The 19,552-nt window shown below is 37.3% G+C and overlaps 1 pseudogene; it reads right to left on the bottom strand.

The window, feature by feature from the left end:
• Nucleotides 1-17,545: 17,545 nt before the first annotated feature.
• LOC108999314 lies at nucleotides 17,546-19,074 on the bottom strand (annotated as a pseudogene).
• Nucleotides 19,075-19,552: the final 478 nt, after the last annotated feature.

Here is a 19,552-nt window from a genome sequence, read left to right as displayed (position 1 = left end):
TGTCATTTACCGGCGATTAATAAACTGCTGCAATAAAATTCGCTGCCATATGCAATATATTGCAGCGATTTCCAACTCGCCATATGTTTTAATACAAAACAGTGCACTACTTCGGTTAATTTATTAATTACGGCGATTGTGAATGTTTTAGCAACAAATTTATGTGCTGCAATATGTTTTAACTTGTTGCGACAAACAAATTTACGCCGGGATTGATTCTGGGAGGCAAAAGACGAAAATATCTCTAATTTCCCCCCAAACATTTTCGCCCCACGCCCTGTTCTTCTCCACTTCGACGAAATCCAAGAAATACGAAAACCCACTCGCCAAACACCATTCAACGGCGCTTCCACCTCCTGCTTATGCCGACGATCACTCCTGTTTGCGACGGACGGAACGCCACTTGAAGGCCTCACTGCCGAAACTCCTCCATTCACCTTCGGAGTCCCATTTCCCATTTTCCTATACTTTCATGTTCCTCCATGGACAGCTCACCTGCAACTTAAAGTGCCTCCTACCCCAGTTTACATGCTGATTTTTGACTTCCCCGACAGTGTCGCTTCAATATTTCCAGTCGTTTCCTGCCCCTTGAATTAGACTGGGAAATAGTGCCTCCATATTTGGCTGGAACTAAGTCTTTGGGCATCTATCTTGCGAACGACCAAGGCTGATTTGTAGGGAATAAATTCCCTTTCAGGTATATTTTTGGGGTCTAATTTTTCTATTAGAGAAACCTTCCCAAATTTCTTGCAGTGGTTCATAGGTTTTTTGTTTGTTTCTACTATAATTTTTTGTCACTGTCAATATGATTCCCGTGTCCTTCCTTGAGGTTTAAATTTTTGTATACCTGCCTTATGCGTACGTGGTGGTCTAAGCTGTGGATATTACTATAATGCAGCGATTCGTGGGTGATATTCTTGCAAAAACAGAGCCTTTTCAGTTGCAGCGTTTATGGCCCTTTACAAGTAGCTTCTAATACAGAAATTAGAAGATTTCTGTGAATAATGTTGCGTTGTTTGAATGTGCATTTCTTAGAGTTTTGTGGGAATTGTTTTCCTGATCATGAATTATTGTACGTTAACTCTTTCTCTGATATCCATAAAGAATAAATGCCTTTTTCAAAAACCCATTAGATTTTCTGTTTTTGATATATACAAATACTTAGGTCCAGCCCTCTCAGTTCTGTATGATATATTGATCATCTATAACTATCAGAAATAGAAATAATGCCTTGTGAACAATCAAAGTAGATTAGAAAACATATAAGTGTGGAACTTTTGTTGCAGAAAGTAATATTGACATTGATTTGTGATGAACCTTATGTAAAATCCTTCGCTTCTAGTTAAGGCCGCAATTAGGGAAGATTGATTTAGATATTTGGCTGAATTTCATTGTTTTTCTTCCAATTCTTCTTTCTGTTTGCATGCATGCATTCTACCCTTTAGACTATACTAGCTAAAATATTCAAGGGTTAATTAATTAGGTTTAGAACTAGCTACTAGATCTTTGTGCTCAACATGATTACACAACCCAAGCTATTTATTTGATAATTGGTGTAAAGAAGTAGAAGTTGGGGGTTAAATAAGATGAAACAGTTCATATGAATATTGGTAGAAATAATGTAATAAATAACTAACTTCGACAAGCTGGCTAGGAAATGAATTGTCCAACTTGATCATGTTGACTTTCATTTTAAGCTGAATTTCAGATCAGTTTTAAGTGACAGGATCATTCAACTTATATTATTACTACCCATATAAACATTTTAAGTAGCAGTAGGATAAATATACAATCTTAAAAAATTTAATATTTATCTATATTTCTCTTATTATTTGAGATCGTGAAATGCAAAAAAAACCTAGATCCTTGATGATAACTGTGCTGTTGCCCACAATTAATGGGCTAAAATGGAGGATTATAAGCTTATTTTAACTATAAAATGTAACTCTTTTGTGCTGTCACAATTGTCTCAAAGATGGATTTTCATCATGAATAAAGTCTCTCTCTCTCTCCTTTTTTTGTTGCCTCTGTCTTTCTCTTCTTAAATCCTTTTTTTTCTTGCGGGCTTCTTCATTTAGGTAGTACTGGATGTGATGCAATATTGAAAGAGGTACACTTAACTGGTGGTGCACATAACAATGTTTTTATTGTTCATAATATAAATTGAATAAAAAGCAATGCTACTCTTTATTGTTAATTTTTCATGCTTTGTCACACCAAATGATGTGACACATTTTAAGTAGCTTCCTTGAAAGCCACTATATTGATTACATTTTACGTAGCAGCTTCACTACAAGAAACAAATTTCCTTTACCATGCATGCAACAGCTTCACACCAACTGTATTGGAACAGTTCATATGAATATACTAAGGTGCAATAATGTAATAAATACCTATTCTATATAATTAACCTTTAAATTGGAATTAGGTGTAGAGACACAGATTGCAACAGCTGGTATCTGACTTCTACTTTTTTCACCAAGACAATTAACTGGCCTAAAACTAGTTTGCTTATCATATATATATGCAGGTTATTGAGAATGCATTTTTTTTTAAATACAGTGGTTTGAATCATGTTTTTGACTATGTTTAACCCTTTATGACCATGTGTTAAACTAGTGGAGATGAGAATGTATTATTCTTAACACTTTTCTGATATGATAATACCCTATGTAAGCAGCCGAGGATTTTATTCAAACTAGTAGGGAAATTAGAATTTCCTCGTTTTTCGACAGATACGCTTGCTGTTTTTGCTATGCTTTCACACTAAAATGATGTGAAAGCATAGCATTTCTTCAAATCTAGTATGCTTGGGATATGTAGTTGAGATTGTGGTTAAATGAGGGATGTTTAAGAGCATGAATCTACCAAATCTGCTAGTTGTCCATGGAAGTGCAGAAAATACGGCACTGCATTCTGTATTGCTTCTTCAACCAGTCCATTTCATCCCCATTTTTTATTTGCATGTTTTGCTCAAACAAAATTATTTGTCTCTCTCCAAAGAGTGAAAATAATGGACAAATACCAGTTCCTAGTGAGCTTTATTATTTCATTTAACTTTGGTTCTAACAAGTTACTAACAAGTTGTCAAATGCCATTTCAATAGTGAAATTTTCAGATTTCACTATTGACTTCCTTGCTCTCTTCCATTTTAAGTCAATTCCTATCATTTGTACATTCGTTAACCCACGCATGTACCCATTTTTAAGTCAATGGATTTTAACGTCGAAAACACCGGGCCGGTCCATATGTGCTTATTTATTTCTACTTTTTTAAATATTGAGAAGATCTTCTGTTTTAAATATTCTATTTCAATCATGTTTTGACTATCTTTAACCCTTTATGACTGTGTTAAACTAGTGCAACATGTTTATGTTTTATTTTTAACACTTTTCTTCAATGATAATATATGTTGTAAGCAACCGAGGATTTTATTCAAGAGGGTAGCGCTCGATTAGAATTTCCTGCCTTGGTGCTGATAGTTTTGTTGCTGTTTATGCTATGCAAATAGACCCAAAATGATGTGAATTCTCATGTTTGTTTCAAATCTAGTATACTTGGGTTGTGTAGTTGAGATTGTGGTTAAATGAGCATACTCTATGTTTCTTTCCGTTGAGCATGAATGTCCTTTAGCTGCTAGCTGTCCATGGTAGTGCAGAAAATTTTGGATCGCACTCTGTTTTGCTTCTTCAACCAGTCCATTTCATCCCCATTACTCATTTGCATCTTTTGCTCAACCAAAGTTATTTGTTTCTTTGAAAAACTATTGCAAACAAGGGGCAACAACCATCCATCTTGTAAGCTTTAGCTCTTCATTTAATTTGGTTGCAACAAGTTACTAAAAAGCTGTCAAATGCCATTTTAATGGTGAAATTGCCAGATTTTTGTAACTTCCTTGTTCTCTTCCATTTCTAAGTCAATTCCTATCATTTGTTTTGATTCTTAACCCACGATCTTCATAATATTGGAGGGTAGAAAATTCAATGGCCTTTATTGGATAGCAAGCATGGTATTAGTCATTTTCATTAATTCCTTCCGAATTCTTGAAATGAGAAGTTGGGGAATTTTGAGCTTAGTGCTAAGTATGGAGAGAAGTTAAATGAGAGGGAGGTTGTGCTTTGTAGTTGATTAACCCTAAGTGAATGGGAGGTCAGGAAAGTGCTTTGTATTTATAATTGACAGGATTTTTTTGGGTGTTTATGGCTCTATACCCTGAAGGTACACACTGAATTGGTGTGTTGTTTAGTACTGGTACTTCATATAACACAAACTGATTAAGTGTTGTTGCTAGGAATTTTTGTGTGCGTGTGGCATGCACAAAAATCTGAATTCACTTTCTAAGCTGTCGTTCTCATCATATTTCTCGTGTATCCACTAAAATCTGGTTAGGATGCAAGCTACCATTTTTCTTTTGGGGCTGAAATGAATCTTTTCCTCTTTTTTTCTCTTTCAAATAACTATTAAGATATGGATGCAAAGAAAATCTTAACTAAGGATATGAACTTAGTAAGAAGGTTTTATGGATTGGGTTCTCTTTCTTGATGGAAGGAAATTTTTCTTGGTATGATACTTGGAAAACTAAAGTTTTGGCATGTCTATATAAAAGTTTGTCTTTTGGTTATATTTCCTTGTATCAGACATTATGCATGTTATATGAAGAATTTAGTCAAAACATAAACATGTTGCACTAGTTTAACACAGTCATAAAGGGTTAAAGATAGTCAAAACATGATTGAAACAGAATATTTAAAACAGAAGATCTTCTCAATATTTAAAAAAGTAGAAATAAATAAGAGGGTAGCGCTCGATTAGAATTTCCTGCCTTGGTGCTGATAGTTTTGTTGCTGTTTATGCTATGCAAATAGACCCAAAATGATGTGAATTCTCATGTTTGTTTCAAAATCTAGTATGCTTGGGTTGTGTAGTTGAGATTGTGGTTAAATGAGCATACTCTATGTTTCCGTTGAGCATGAATGTCCTTTAGCTGCTGGCTGTCCATGGTAGTGCAGAAAATTTTGAATCGCACTCTGTTTTGCTTCTTCAACCAGTCCATTTCATCCCCATTACTCATTTGCATCTTTTGCTCAACTAAAGTTATTTGTTTCTTTGAAAAACTATTGTAAACAAGGGGCAACAACCATCCATTTTGTAAGCTTTAGCTCTTCATTTAATTTGGTTGCAACAAGTTACTAAAAAGCTGAATTGCAGTTTTAATGGTGAAATTGCCAGATTTTTGTAACTTCCTTGTTCTCTTCCATTTCTAAGTCAATTCCTATCATTTGTTTTGATTCTTAACCCACGATCTTCATAATATTGGAGGGTAGAAAATTCAATGGCCTTTATTGGATAGAAAGCATGGTATTAGTCATTTTCATTAATTCCTTCCGAATTCTTGAAATGAGGAGTTGGGGAATTTTGAGCTTAGTGCTAAGTATGGAGAGAAGTTAAATGAGAGGGAGGTTGTGCTTTGTAGTTGATTAACCCTAAGTGAATGGGAGGTCAGGAAAGTGCTTTGTATTTATAATTGACAGGATTTTTTTGGGTGTTTATGGCTCTATACCCTGAAGGTACACACTGAATTGGTGTGTTGTTTAGTACTGGTACTTCATATAACACAAACTGATTAAGTGTTGTTGCTAGGAATTTTTGTGTGCGTGTGGCATGCACAAAAATCTGAATTCACTTTCTAAGCTGTCGTTCTCATCATATTTCTCGTATATCCACTAAAATCTGGTTAGGATGCAAGCTACCATTTTTCTTTTGGGGCTGAAATGAATCTTTTCCTCTTTTTTCTCTTTCAAATAAATCGATAAGGTATTACTTCGAAGAAAATCTTAACTAAGGATATGAACTTAGTAAGAAGGTTTTATGGATTGGGTTATCTTTCTTGATGGAAGGAAATTTTTCTTGGTATGATACTTGGAAAACTCAAGTTTTGGCATGTCTATATAAAAGTTTGTCTTTTGGTTATATTTCCTTGTATCAGACATTATGCATGTGATAGATTAGGTTTCTTATGGTGTGCTTGCTTCTGATATCAAATTTCTAGGTTTCTTATGACTAAATAATCAAGCCCATGAGCTTCATACTCATTGGAATCACACTATATATTTACTGATTCCTTAAGGACAACAAATTGCTTTGAAAATTGTTGCTAACTTTTGTGGCAACTTTGTCACATTCCTACCTTCAAACTTTTGGTGAATGCTCCCTGCCAAAAGTCTTTTTTCTTTTTACTTTACTATATATATTTTTAAGTTCAATGATCTTGCTCAATTCTGTTATGGGGCTTTCAACAAGTCTGGGAGTTAGTTGCAGGTGCATGCTTGGTTGTGTAGTTACAATAGATCGCTGGGTTCCTTATTTAAGTTGCAACCATAAAATGCCAATCAAGAAGTCCCTTAATGGATTTAAAATATTGTGAACTTGGGTTCTTCATTGGTGCTTCATTAAAATTCCTGAACACTTAAACTTCTTTGGTACATTTGCATAGTTGCTTGGGATATTTAGTCATTTAATTATTGGCCATGCGTGCCCACCAACCCCACTCTGTCCTTCTCTCTTTTCCTGCCAGGGTGGAATTACTGTAAATAAATATATTTTCAACTGTTTTAACGATATTGCTTTCTTTAGGGCTATTCATCATACAACTGTTTTTTAATCATGCTCTTATTCCAGGACCATACTAAGTATGCCCCTTGGTATTAATATGTACGTTGTCTGAGCCGATCTCAAGCTTATAACTAGCTTTCCTACTTTGTGCACTAGTATACGGGACATCCTATTTCAAATTGCTATTTTTTAAAAAATAGCTCTACACTTACAGGAATATTGAAAATACAATACTACATGAAATACTATTGAACTTATAGGAACTCAACCCAATTGTTGCTTCCATCCATTTATCTTTCATGTACAAAACCCAATGGCCTTTATTGGACAGCAAACATGCAACAATTGGGTTTGCTTAGTTATTTATTTTGGATGCTTGGAATAAGGACTTTTAAAGTTTGGCTTAGTGCTAAGTATGGATAGAAGTTAAATGGTTTGATGTTGTGCTTGTTAGTTGATTTTCCCTAAGTTGACAGGATGTAAGGAACGTGCTTTCTAGTTGAAATTATATAGTTGGTTTATGCAGTTAAGCTTCTGATTAAATCATTACTCCTATATTTGTTTGCTTTTATTTGTATATATTTCTTTTGTTTATTGATTTCGTTTGTGTTAGGCTCTTCTATTAAGATTTAATCTGACACTTTATGTTTCATTTTTGGGTGCAGATTGTAGGACGGACGTGCTGTCATTTTGATTGAAAAGCACTTGGCTGAGCCCGACGGCCTTATTGGTGAGCCATTTCACCCAGGGGTGAGCTGAAACAATTTGTATTGGGGATTGAAGGTAGCGAATACCCATACACGTCCGTAATTCCTTCTTCCTTTCATTTCATGAATTCTCAAAACATAGATGGATGTTTTCTTGTTAGTGTTATTATATATGCTAGACATTCTAATGATTGGTTAATATATATGGTTTATTATTAGATAATCCATCTAATAATAATTGTATTTTACTTAACAAATTCCACATGCTGTTTGTTCTTTGTTTTGGGTGATGTTGTTTGCTGGTAAAGGTATTTTTCCTTGTAGTGGCTAATTAATTAATTTGAATTTGATCTATGTCTGTGTTATGATTTAATTTCCTTTACTTAATAACACAGTTGGTAGATATAAAATAACAACAAAGAACTCAAGGATCCTTAAGCAAGACCATGCAAAAGATGTCAACCAAAAGTGACTCTGCATGCAAACCCAAAAACAATTATTACCAAGTCAGAATGAAGCTGTTAAGTACTGCTTAATGCATCTATATTTCAATCCTTGGATTAAACAATGTATTTTCTTAGATTATATATATTGGACAAGTATTATAAGGAATTGCCTAAAACAGTATGGAGTATATAAGGTAGATAAGCAGTTTCTGCCGACCAAACAAGAAAAAGTGGTCAGTGTTATGGCCTCACAAATGAACAAATTCCCAACTGAGATGATATCAAGAAAACCTGATTACTTCTTGATTCTTCTATCTTTTCTTATCTTCTATATATAATCTTCAACTATAATGTCGGACCAATTATAGTTGTTTGCTTACTTTTGTTAGGAAAATTGCTTTAACAATATTACATCATCTATCTACGATGAATTGTAATTTCCATAGATGAAAACATAAATCGGAACTCACATACAACCATAGAATGAAATGGACATTTTAGACAACATAATAAAGCATGAGCCAGTTATTGCAAGAAGTTTAATTTTTTTTTAATAATACAAGTAAATAGGCATTGCCCAAGTACATATGAGGTACTATACAAACACCATATCTTGAATTCAGTATTTGTTACATGATTCCAGTGGTGTATGCAAACACCACAGCTTAGACCACCTTCCTATATCTTAAGAAAGCAACTTATTTGTAAGTTGTAGGCACGAGTAAGCAACACAATTCATTGCCTTCAAAAAATGAACTGTTACACACATATGCTCTTTAAATAAACTATATTACACTAACCTTTGGTATGCAATAACTGAACAGTGCCACACATATATGCTCTTTAAATACGCTGGCAACCTCTATAACATCCTTCATAGTCTTGATTAGAGTTTCCTGAATTCCACGTAAAGGTTACTCCCATTGGCGCCACGCTCTAAAAGCCTAGTGTCTCAACCACCTTCTAATATGCTTTTTATGAAGTGAACTCGGTGCCTCCAATTCTCTTCTTCAAACAACTTATTCATTCTTCTAAACGTGAATGCGCACTATAGTCAGTTTTTCATCGAACTTAGTTGTTTACGGTCCATGCTTAACTAACTTTCTTCCCCTCCCATATCGTGCTTCAGATGGACAAAAGTTGGATGAATGACCCCGATAGGCTTGTATCACCTACATATGCCGAAGGCGTTAAATATTTCCTCGCACAAGCACGAAACCATGCAAGTGGAAGGGATCGCATCCGGTGTCCATGTCGTGCATGCCTTAACAATCTGTGGCTGCCTATATTTGAGGTGGAAACTCATTTATTTATGAAAGGGATCAACCCAAATTACATGCAGTGGATATTTCATGGGGAGGAGGATACAACATGGAACGTGAGTGATGAAGATATTGATGATGATATCAACCAAGAAGACGATTACATAGATGACATGCAGGATATGTTGGATGACATCCGGGCAGGCACCTTCGATGATGGGCCCCAAGATAGCACTCCTGCGGCAAACAGGCCACGAGAGATGGTAGATTCACCATCTTTCGAGCAGCTACTAGAGGATGCCCGACGTCCGTTATTCGATGGGTGTACAAAATTTTCAAAATTGTCATTCGTTGTCAAGTTGTTACACATCAAATCGATCGGTGGGTGGTCAATTAAGTCATTTGACATGCTACTTGATTTGTTGAGGTCTGCCTTTCCTGATGCCCTATTGCCAAGATCATATGAGGAGTCAAGGTCGCTGGAGCGCGGTTTGGGCTTCAAATACCACAAAATCCATGCGTGCCCCAACGACTGCATCTTATATTGGAAGGAAAATGCTGCTCTTAATGAATGCCCTGTATGTAAGGCTTCGAGGTGGATACCAAATACACACGGACAGCGCGCGGTACCTCAAAAAGTGTTGCGTCACTTTCCTTTGAAACCGAGATTGCAGCGTCTCTTCATGTCTGCAAAGATAGCAGGTGATATGCGATGGCACAAAGAGCAACAGACGAAAGAAGATACTTGTATGAGACATCCGGCCGACTCTGAGTGCTGGAAGAAATTTGATGAAGACCATGGCTGGTTCGCTTCGGATCCTCGCAATGTTAGGCTCGGTCTGGCAAGTGATGGCTTCACTCCATTCAACAACTTGGCTAAACCTCATAGCATTTGGCCAGTCATCCTTGTCCCCTATAACTTGCCGCCGTGGTCATGCATGAAAGACCAATTCTTCATGACATCTCTGATTATTCCTGGCCCAAGGTCACCAGGGAATGAGATTGATGTATACTTGCAGCCGTTGATCGATGAACTGCTTGAATTTTGGGAAGATGGGGTACCTACATATGATGCCTCAACCAAGGAGACGTTTATGTTGCATGCTGCCTTATTGTGGACAATCAACGATTTTCCTGCCTACGGGAATCTGTCTGGCTGGTCAACAAAGGGAAAATTGGCTTGTCCGTCTTGCAATGCAGACACAGACTCTAATTGGTTGAAATATGGCGAAAATATTGTTACATGGGACATCGTCGTTTCTTACCCCCATATCACATATGGAGAAGGAGGAAATGGTTGTTCAACGGTAGAGAAGATCATCGCATGCCACCAAGGGAATTTGGTCCTGAAGAGATTCAAAATCAATTGCAGATGATTGGGGATGTTCAGTTTGGCAAATCTCATAGGAAGAAAAAACGCACTGCTGAAGAGCTGAACTGGACAAAGTGTAGCATATTCTTCGTGTTACCTTATTGGTCAACAGTTCGACTTCGGCATAATTTAGATGTTATGCATATTGAGAAGAATATTGCCGACAACATCTTATTCACTTTAATGAACAGTCCAGGGAAAAGTAAGGATAACATCAATTCAAGGCGTGACTTAGAGCTTTTGGGCTATAGAAAAGAATTACACTTGATATGGCATGGTGATCGTGTAACAATGCCACATGCACAGTACACATTAAACGTCGAGCAAAGGAATAAATTTTGTGAGTGGTTGTCTGATATCAAATTTCCAGATGGGTTCGCTTCCAATATCTCGAACTGTGTATCTCGACGTGACTGCAAAATCTCAGGGTTGAAAAGCCATGACTGTCACGTTTTCCTTCAAAGACTACTCCCTATTGCTGCTGGGGGGTATTTAAGAAGTGACATTGGCTTGGCTTTGACTGAACTTGGTACTTTCTTCAAAGAGTTGTGCGCTCGAACACTCGATGTCAACCGCCTGGCCCAACTCCAAACTGATGTTGTCACCATTCTATGCAAACTAGAGATGATATTCCCTCCTTCCTTTTTCGATGTTATGGTCCACCTAGCTGTCCATTTACCCCGTGAGGCCAGACTTGGGGGTCCAGTACAATATAGGTGGATGTACCCATTTGAGAGGTATCTCGGCAAATTCAAGCGGTATGTTAAGAATAAAGCCCGCCCAGAAGGTTCAATAGCCGAGGCTTACATTCACACCGAATGCTTGACATTCTGCTCCATGTATCTCAAAGATATTGAGACGAGGTTTAGTCGACCGGACCGCAACATTGATGCTGACGAAGAGGAAACGTTAGATGGGTTCAAAATTTTCAACCAGAAAGTTCGTCCCTTGGGTATGCCTTCGAACGTGCAATGAGAAGATAAACTATTTAGGGCAGCCATTTGGTACGTGCTCAATAATTGTGCGGAGATTGGACCTTATATAGAGTAAGCATTAACGAGTCTACTTAAAAATCCTCTTTCATTCTATACAATTTGTTATGAACCCAGTACCATCTAACTTCAATATGTTGCTTCGCCTCGATGCACCAAATGCAGGGAACACTATGAGAAATGTAAGGTGCAACACCCAGATTGCATCGAGCGCACGCACCAAACTGAGTTCCCAACTTGGTTTAAGCAACGTGTAAGTTCTTATCCATTCCTATGTAAGATGTGCTGCTATAGCTTTCATTTTATAGATTTGGATCTAATCGAAAATAAACGTTATGAAATTTGCTTTTTTAAATATATAGATCCAGGAACATCGTACCTCGCATACACTTGATGTGTCCGATGATCTGTACGCGTTAGCTTGCGGGCCTGACCGTTGGGTTGCAACATATGCTGCTTGCATAATAAATGGAAAAAGGTTTCATACGAAACAGCGTGAACTTCGCCGTCGTACACAAAATTCTGGAGTGGTGGTAACTGGTGATGAGGCCACAAATAATTTGGACTTCTATGGAGTTATTAATAATATTGTAGAGTTACGCTACATGGAGTGGCGTCGGGTGTACCTGTTTGAATGCGATTGGTTTGATGTTGGTGATCGAAAACGAGGGGTGCGGGTGGATGACCATATGATTAGTGTCAACATGAACAAGACTTGGTATAAGGATGAACCATTCGTGTTGGGGAGTCAAGCTGATCAATGTTTCTACATAAGAGATTTAAGGGCGAAAGGGAATTGGGGTGTTGTGCAGAACAATGCAAATAGGAATGTATATAACATTCCGCCACTGCCGAGAGTTCTTGAAGTACTTGATGGGGAATCAAGTACTCCTGATGCCGATCAAGAAGATGAGCCATCATATTATTATGAACCAGTGCAGTGTGATAACACAGATCAAGTGGCAACTCAACTGAATAGGCCTGATATACTACCTAGCCATGTAGATGCACGAGAAATCATGGATCCGGTTGGTCAACGCATAGATTCAACAGGCTTTATTAATGATGACATGATCACTTCTGAGTCTGGAAATGCGGCCAGTGAGGGGGAATATTCAGATGAAGAGGACCTATTAACAAATGAGGGGGAACATTCAGATGAGGATGGGCACACAACATCTGATGAGTCTGGCGACCTATAAATATAACCCAGGAACTTCGTTCATTTAAGGTTGAGATATTAGAATTCTTGTTCGAAATTTCCATGTGTATATAGACATCTGACAATATGAGATTGACTTTGAAATTGGTATGTGTATATAGACAGTTCAATATGAGTTTGGGTGAAATATATGTTTTGATTTATTTTCTTACTACCATGAAGAAAATCATTTTACCTGGCTCGAACTACTTATTATGCAAACTCATATTTTCTTATTATGCAAGTAGCAAACAATCTTGAGAGTAGTATTCAAGTTTTACAACATCTATACCTAAATTAAATAGTATCTAACATGTGATTTAATTTGCTTCAGGTTACGTTCAATATTGGGAGGCTGTGTCAACTGGGATGCACTATGCCGTATCAAGGTATATATACGGCCGACTCTCAGTTATTCGTTTGTCTATTTAAAGTCTCATAGTGTAAGGGTTAGTCTACCTAAAAGTAACTGAAAATGGTAGATAAATTTGCTTGTTTACGAACTTGTCTGTGCATATTGCGATTATTTTGTATCAATTAGGGCATCAATTTTATCCCACTATGTTATTAACTTGTACTCGTGCAGGTAATCAGCCGGGACCCAGTTCAAGAGGTGGAGGCAGACTTCGAGGCCTTCGAGGTGGAAGGCGTTATATCCCATACTCAGGTCGTCACTGCCGACCACGCGGTGCGAAATTATCTTCATATCATAGCACGGAGGAGTGTAATCAATCCTCCTCGGATGACTCAACACAGCCCCCAAGTCCCCCACCATGCGTTGTGGCAACTCACGCGCCACAACCTATTCAAGAACCCCAACCAAATACTGCTGGGGAACAATCACCTACTGGAGAACAAACTGGTGCATGTTTTTCCAATACTTTAATTTTGAAAGCATTAGCATGTTTGAATGTGTTATTAAGTGTGAATATTCCACATTACACTTTAAAATACTAATATATTGTACCTTAAAATACAGCTGCAGATGCCCCAGTGGAGACCGAAGGAACGCAAGAACAGAGGAGACGAACTCGTGGGCCATCTAGATGCATTTTCTTTGACAAGCTAAGGAAGAACGGGAAAGTGATGCTGAAGATAAACGATGGTGAGACAGCCCCATGTTGTGAACACGCTTCTATGTTCACAACACGAGTATCGTGGATTGTGAAACAATACTGTGACATGAGTTACAAGCGTTGGTCGGATGTGCAACCAGCGATTAAAGAGGAGCTCATTGACCGTGTTCGGGTAAGTAAAAAATTTAATTGTCCTTGTTTGGGGTGTTGTTTATGTAGTATAATCATCGCCTAAATAACGAGATGACACATTGATTGTTTGCATGCTGCCTTATGTAGAGTGACTTTGTGTTGGACTGGGATCGCGAAAACCACCGATTGACGGTGACAAAGGCCTTACGTAAGCGCTTCAACTCCTTCCACCATGACTTGCACAAGATTTATGAATCCTATGGAAGCCACGCAGAAGCGTTGGCTAATGGAACTAGTCTGGTGGACCCCATTGTATGGGTGAAGTTGTGTGAAAGGTGGGGCAGCGATGCCTTCAAGGTACAGATAGTCTTTCTCACATACAACCATATAATATGTATATATTTAATATGTCTAAATATTGTGGTGGAAAATCTGTTTGTCTATTATAAGTAATTGTTCCCTATTGTGTATGACAGAAAATTTCAGCTCAAAATCGGGAGAACCGAAACAAGCAGGCCATTAATCACACATCAGGACGAAAATCATTCGTCCGATTACTTGAGCAAAAGGTATGTCTAAGGGAAAACAATCTTTTAATTTTAAATAGAATAGTAAAAATGCACTTTACTTGGAGATTTTAGTGACAATATTACTTTACTATCACTAAAGGTGGTTACTCATAGCTTTGTTGTTCAAATGTCACATGGTTCATACAAATGACAGCGCAATGAGAATGGGAATTTGGTCGACTTCTACAAAGAGACGCGTTGGTCGAAGAAAAAGAATGCATTTGTCACCGATGCTACAGAAAGTACTTATGTGAGTAGTGCAGAAACAGCCGTTGGGATCTATGTTTCTTTCTATACTGTCGTGCATGCCTTAATATAGCACTAGCTGATTATTTGTTAATAATCGCTGCTTTCTCAATGTGCAGAAGGCGATGCAAGGTAGGTTGGATGGCCTAGGACCAGAGCAACGTAGTGATGAGGCAGCAGCGACTGTCTTTAGGGAGATTCTTGGCCATCGACCTGGATATGCACGGGGACTTGGGGAAATGGTCATCCCCGAGTCAAGTAGACAATGTGACAAAGTTGAAATGCAACAATACATGTCTGAGGCTGAAAAGCACAAGAAAGATGCTGAACAATATAAGAAGGATGCTGAGCAATATAAGAAGGATGCTGAAGCTTACAAGAGTCAGCTGGATGCAATGAGGACAGAGATGCGGGAGCTGAGGGAGCATCAGATAGAAAATGACAAAGTGATGCAGTCTTTCTTTAGGGCTTTCCCGTCGTTCACTGAGTCAGTTCGACAGACTCAGTGTAACGATTCCCCCGGCCCATAAGGGGCTTCTCATAAAAGGGCACATTTTTTGGGTGGTTTTTTGTGACACCGGGGAGGCATGAGGTTTTTGTACTTACTCTATAAAAGGGCACAACGGGGCTTCTCAAGGGTGTCGATGTGTTGTGCCTTTGGGTGGTTTTTGTACTTACTCTATACGACACTGGGCTATATAATACTATAAATATATATATAGTATTATATATATTTATATAAATCTTGGATCTATGTCTACACCGGGGATCTCTTGGATCTCTCATGGTCTGCAAATGAGGTTAGTATCATTTGGAGTTATCCACCATAAAATGTACTTGTACAAGTGAAGTGTTAAATATATTTCTAGCAACTTTGTTTTCCAAACCCGATGAATAATTCATTGATAGTTTTATACATAATTCCTTTTTTTTTTTTTGACATATTTGAATCACAGAAGGCTGACATTCTGAGAAGCTTCCTTGAGATGAAGGAGAAGGAATTACTTGTGTTGGAAGAGAAGCTTAAGGCTAGAGAGAGAGAGAGTAAGTTCCGACACCTTTTCCCTGCTCTGTAAAAGTTTACTTACAACTTGTGTTTTATTTTTGTCCCATGTAAAATGACATTCCATTTCTACAGTTATGTATGTAGTTTAACTAGCTTTGTCGCTTTGGAAATTCTAGTAAATATGACTACTTTTGCACTGATCTCTCTCTCTCTCTCTCTCTCTCTCTCTCTCTCATTGAGCTGACCATTTGTGTAATAACATAATGGAATTTGTATAGCTTAAAAGGCTTTGAGGGTTGGACCACATTGTGGTGTATTGATGCTATGGTTTGGGTGTATAGAGAATTATTGGATTATAATAAAGTTGATTGGAAACGCAATCATGGTAATCTATAATTTTATGTACATGCATGTTATGGTTTGCTAAGTAGGAGTGTTACTGTGACGTAATTTGTAAGGCGTTGCAATTTCCCTTTAATATTTCTCATATTAATGCATATTCTACTATTTTTCATTTTTAAGAGGAAGGGGGTGCCATTGGGCCTCTTCCTTGACAAATTATCATCTAGTTTCTCATTAAACTTCAGTTGTCATGTGTAGCAGTGGCTTTCCTTGTTATGTCAAAAGCTTCAAAGGGGATGGTTGCTAGAGCTGAACACCATGCAGGTATTAATATGTACTTTGGTTTCTATACACAACAAGTAATGGAGCTTTTATCGTCTGATGATGATTTTCTCCCTTCTGCTTCCCAAACATCCAACTATTTTGGAAGAAAATGTGAGGAGGTCGTAGGGAATGGATCAGTTGAGCAAATGAAGTATACTACCGCTCTTTATTTAGCAACAGCATAGGAGCTGGACTTTCAGATTTTCTGTCAAGAAAGATTGGAGGCATTGCTGCAGCAGGGCACTATCAACCCTTTCAGATGGAATTTGATGAGGTATGTTGGGTTCTACTTCATTTCTTGTAGTGATATATTATTGTGTTCTGCATGCTTAGCATCGGATGCAGAAAGTTGGGCTGGAAAACTACTGCTTTTGTTGAATCGACGTGATGAATATGTCATTTTGTTGATTGATATTTGATTTTAGTTTTTTCAGTCAATTTTAAGATTTTTGTTGTAATGCTCAGTTCTAAAAGTTTCCTTCGGCTTTATCTATCATATAATAAAGAGCGGTAGTATTAGCTAGATTTTCCATAGATTTTCCGGTTTAAGTTGTTTTTCTTTCCAGGTCTATTGACCTTGTTATGGTACATATGTGAGTGTTGAGTTGCACAATTTTAAAGTAAAAGGGTTGATACATGATCAGGTTTAATCTATATACTTGAACTTTTAGGCTTAAGTAGGTGTCTTCACATGTATCTTTTCCATCAACTACCGCAAAATAAGGTGTTTAAGGACTAATTAATATTCTTAATTTAATTGAGTTAAATTTTAGTATCTAAAAATCTATTTTACTTCAAGAGAAATTTACTTTTAGTGGCTAAGACATGGTTTTCTAAGGAATGCGCTTCAACAGGATCTCTGAGAACAATGATGCAGACTCTTAGCTCCATCAGAAGAACACCTCTCTTGTTGACATTAAAGGTTAATCTTCAGGGGGACACCGAGCATACTTGAACTGATGAAGAAGAAAGGGCCATGATACCAAATCTAATGAAGGATTCACTGGAGAAACTGATTTCAGGATCTAGGAAGAGCCAAGGTTACGGTTTATGATGGTATAGGTAAGTAAAAGTTCACAATTGGAGTATATGCACTAATAAAACCAAGCATACACTTTATAAACTGGTCATTTTCTACTACTCTTCCAACAACCCAAACCAACTGATCAATAGATTAGATTTTGTTCTATCATATGCAAGTAGGTATGGTACATTAATGAAAATGGCACATATTTGTAGAGCATCCAGTTAACGGATATTACCTGTACGCTTCCATGAGAGCATTATAAGCATACACATCTGGCTCGTGCCCAGCCTCTTGCAGCTGCTCAAATATCTCTTCCGCTTTCTCAGAAAGTCCTTCCCTAGCAAATGCATTTACCAAAGCAGTATATGTGCAGATATTAGGTTTAATTATCAGATTGATTGAATGCATGGTCAATATCAGCTCATATATATATATATATATAAGCTAGCAGGTATGATCTATAATATCATATAAAGATATACAGAATGATATATATTATTAATCATTTTGCATCTAATTACATTGATTTGAGACCTCACATGCATACAGTACTACCCCGAACTTCCCTAAAACTCTCATCACGAGTAGTAGTAGTAGTAGTACTGGTACTGGTGCTGCTAGCTGCTGCTCATGTCGAACACTTTACATTATCATATATAGGATCACAGGCTCACAGCATATTTTTATATTATAATAAAAATGAACAAAATGATGATAACACTACTAATTAATTATGAAATGCAACATGCATTGGGATTCTCATCGCTGAAGAGCTGAGGGGATGGGATTCGTTCCATCACATAGACTGGCTCGTAATAGTACATCATTCTCTTCATACCCTCCTCATGATCAACGACGTATATATATAGTACCTCTCATTTTGAGTATCTTCCTGTTAAGTTGTTCAGCACAGGCCTCACAGTGCATTAATAACAATGAGTTCCACTGTTATTAATCCAGAAACCTAGAGCACAAAACCACATACATGCATGCGAGTTAAGAATATTGGTAAAAAAGTGAGAACTTCCATTGTTTTTTTTTTTTAACTTTTTTCTTCAGTTCTAAGTAAAGATACTGCATTAGACCTGGGAAGCTCCAACTTCTGGGATGGGTTCACCCTCAGATGCTGGCAATGGGGATAGGACTTTGGTTCTTCTTTTTGGGAGTTTCATGATTTTCATGCACACAGCTTGAGGGCTCCACTATTCCCTTTATGGTCACTTTTTTCTTTTTAGCCATGTCTACCTCAACCCCCTCCACTCCTGATACCATCCATAAACAGGATTAAATATACAAATAAAATTGGGGGGGAGAAAGAGAGAGAGAGAGAGAGAGGAACCTCTAATTCCCATTATAAAGTCTCAATCTTCTTGGCACATCCAACACAATGCAAGTCCACGTACAAGACAAAAAAATTAGATGGTGGTTTTGGCTCTTCCTTCTCCTATGGCTTCTCTTGATCCTTCTTCTCCTCTGTTTTCTGATCTTCTTCTCCTATGGCTGAGCCTCTGCCTTAGCTTGTTCCTACCATATACAAATAAAAAACAATCAACCAATATTAGAACAAATTAAATGCAGCCCGAAAATAGTCAAAACGCATGGGAATGAATTAGAAACACTTGAAAAATACAAAAATATCACCTGTTTAGCTTCTTCCCCCATATCTCTCAATCAAGAATGAGATATCAAACTCAAGTTGTTTAAAATATAGGGAAGAATTTGAAGGACGAGAAAGCTGGAAAGGAGAAGGAGGGAGAGGATCAGGGTAATAATGAAATGAGAGTGATTATATCTATATATATAGATATATAGATATATAGATATATATGCAGATCAAGGCGAAAGCATATATATATATAAAAGACTTTATATATCTATATATATATATATAGATATATAGGTTATTTTGTTCCTGGTTTCTTTCCCTGTCCAAAACTGGATGTGTTGCTTAGATATTGTAAATCTAACACACACTAAAAAAAATACTCCAATCCAGCCCCTTTTTTGGTCAAGTCTGGAATCCTGATCCTCCACATGTTTTGAGGTGTCAAACATAAGTCTGGAGTGGATAGTGGATACTCCACTCATTTTGTCGAACATATTGATAAAAGCTATATTCTACCTGCTTCTCGAGCAGGTCTTATCCAACATCATACTACTTATTTTGAAAAATTGATTGAATTATTGCTCATGATTTTTTATATATTCTTACCATTTGTACAGATGGACAATAGAGGA

The sequence above is a fragment of the Juglans regia genome, chromosome 6, assembly GCF_001411555.2.
Source record: "Juglans regia cultivar Chandler chromosome 6, Walnut 2.0, whole genome shotgun sequence".
Lineage (NCBI taxonomy): Eukaryota > Viridiplantae > Streptophyta > Magnoliopsida > Fagales > Juglandaceae > Juglans > Juglans regia.
This window is presented reverse-complemented; position numbering and strand designations above follow the sequence as displayed.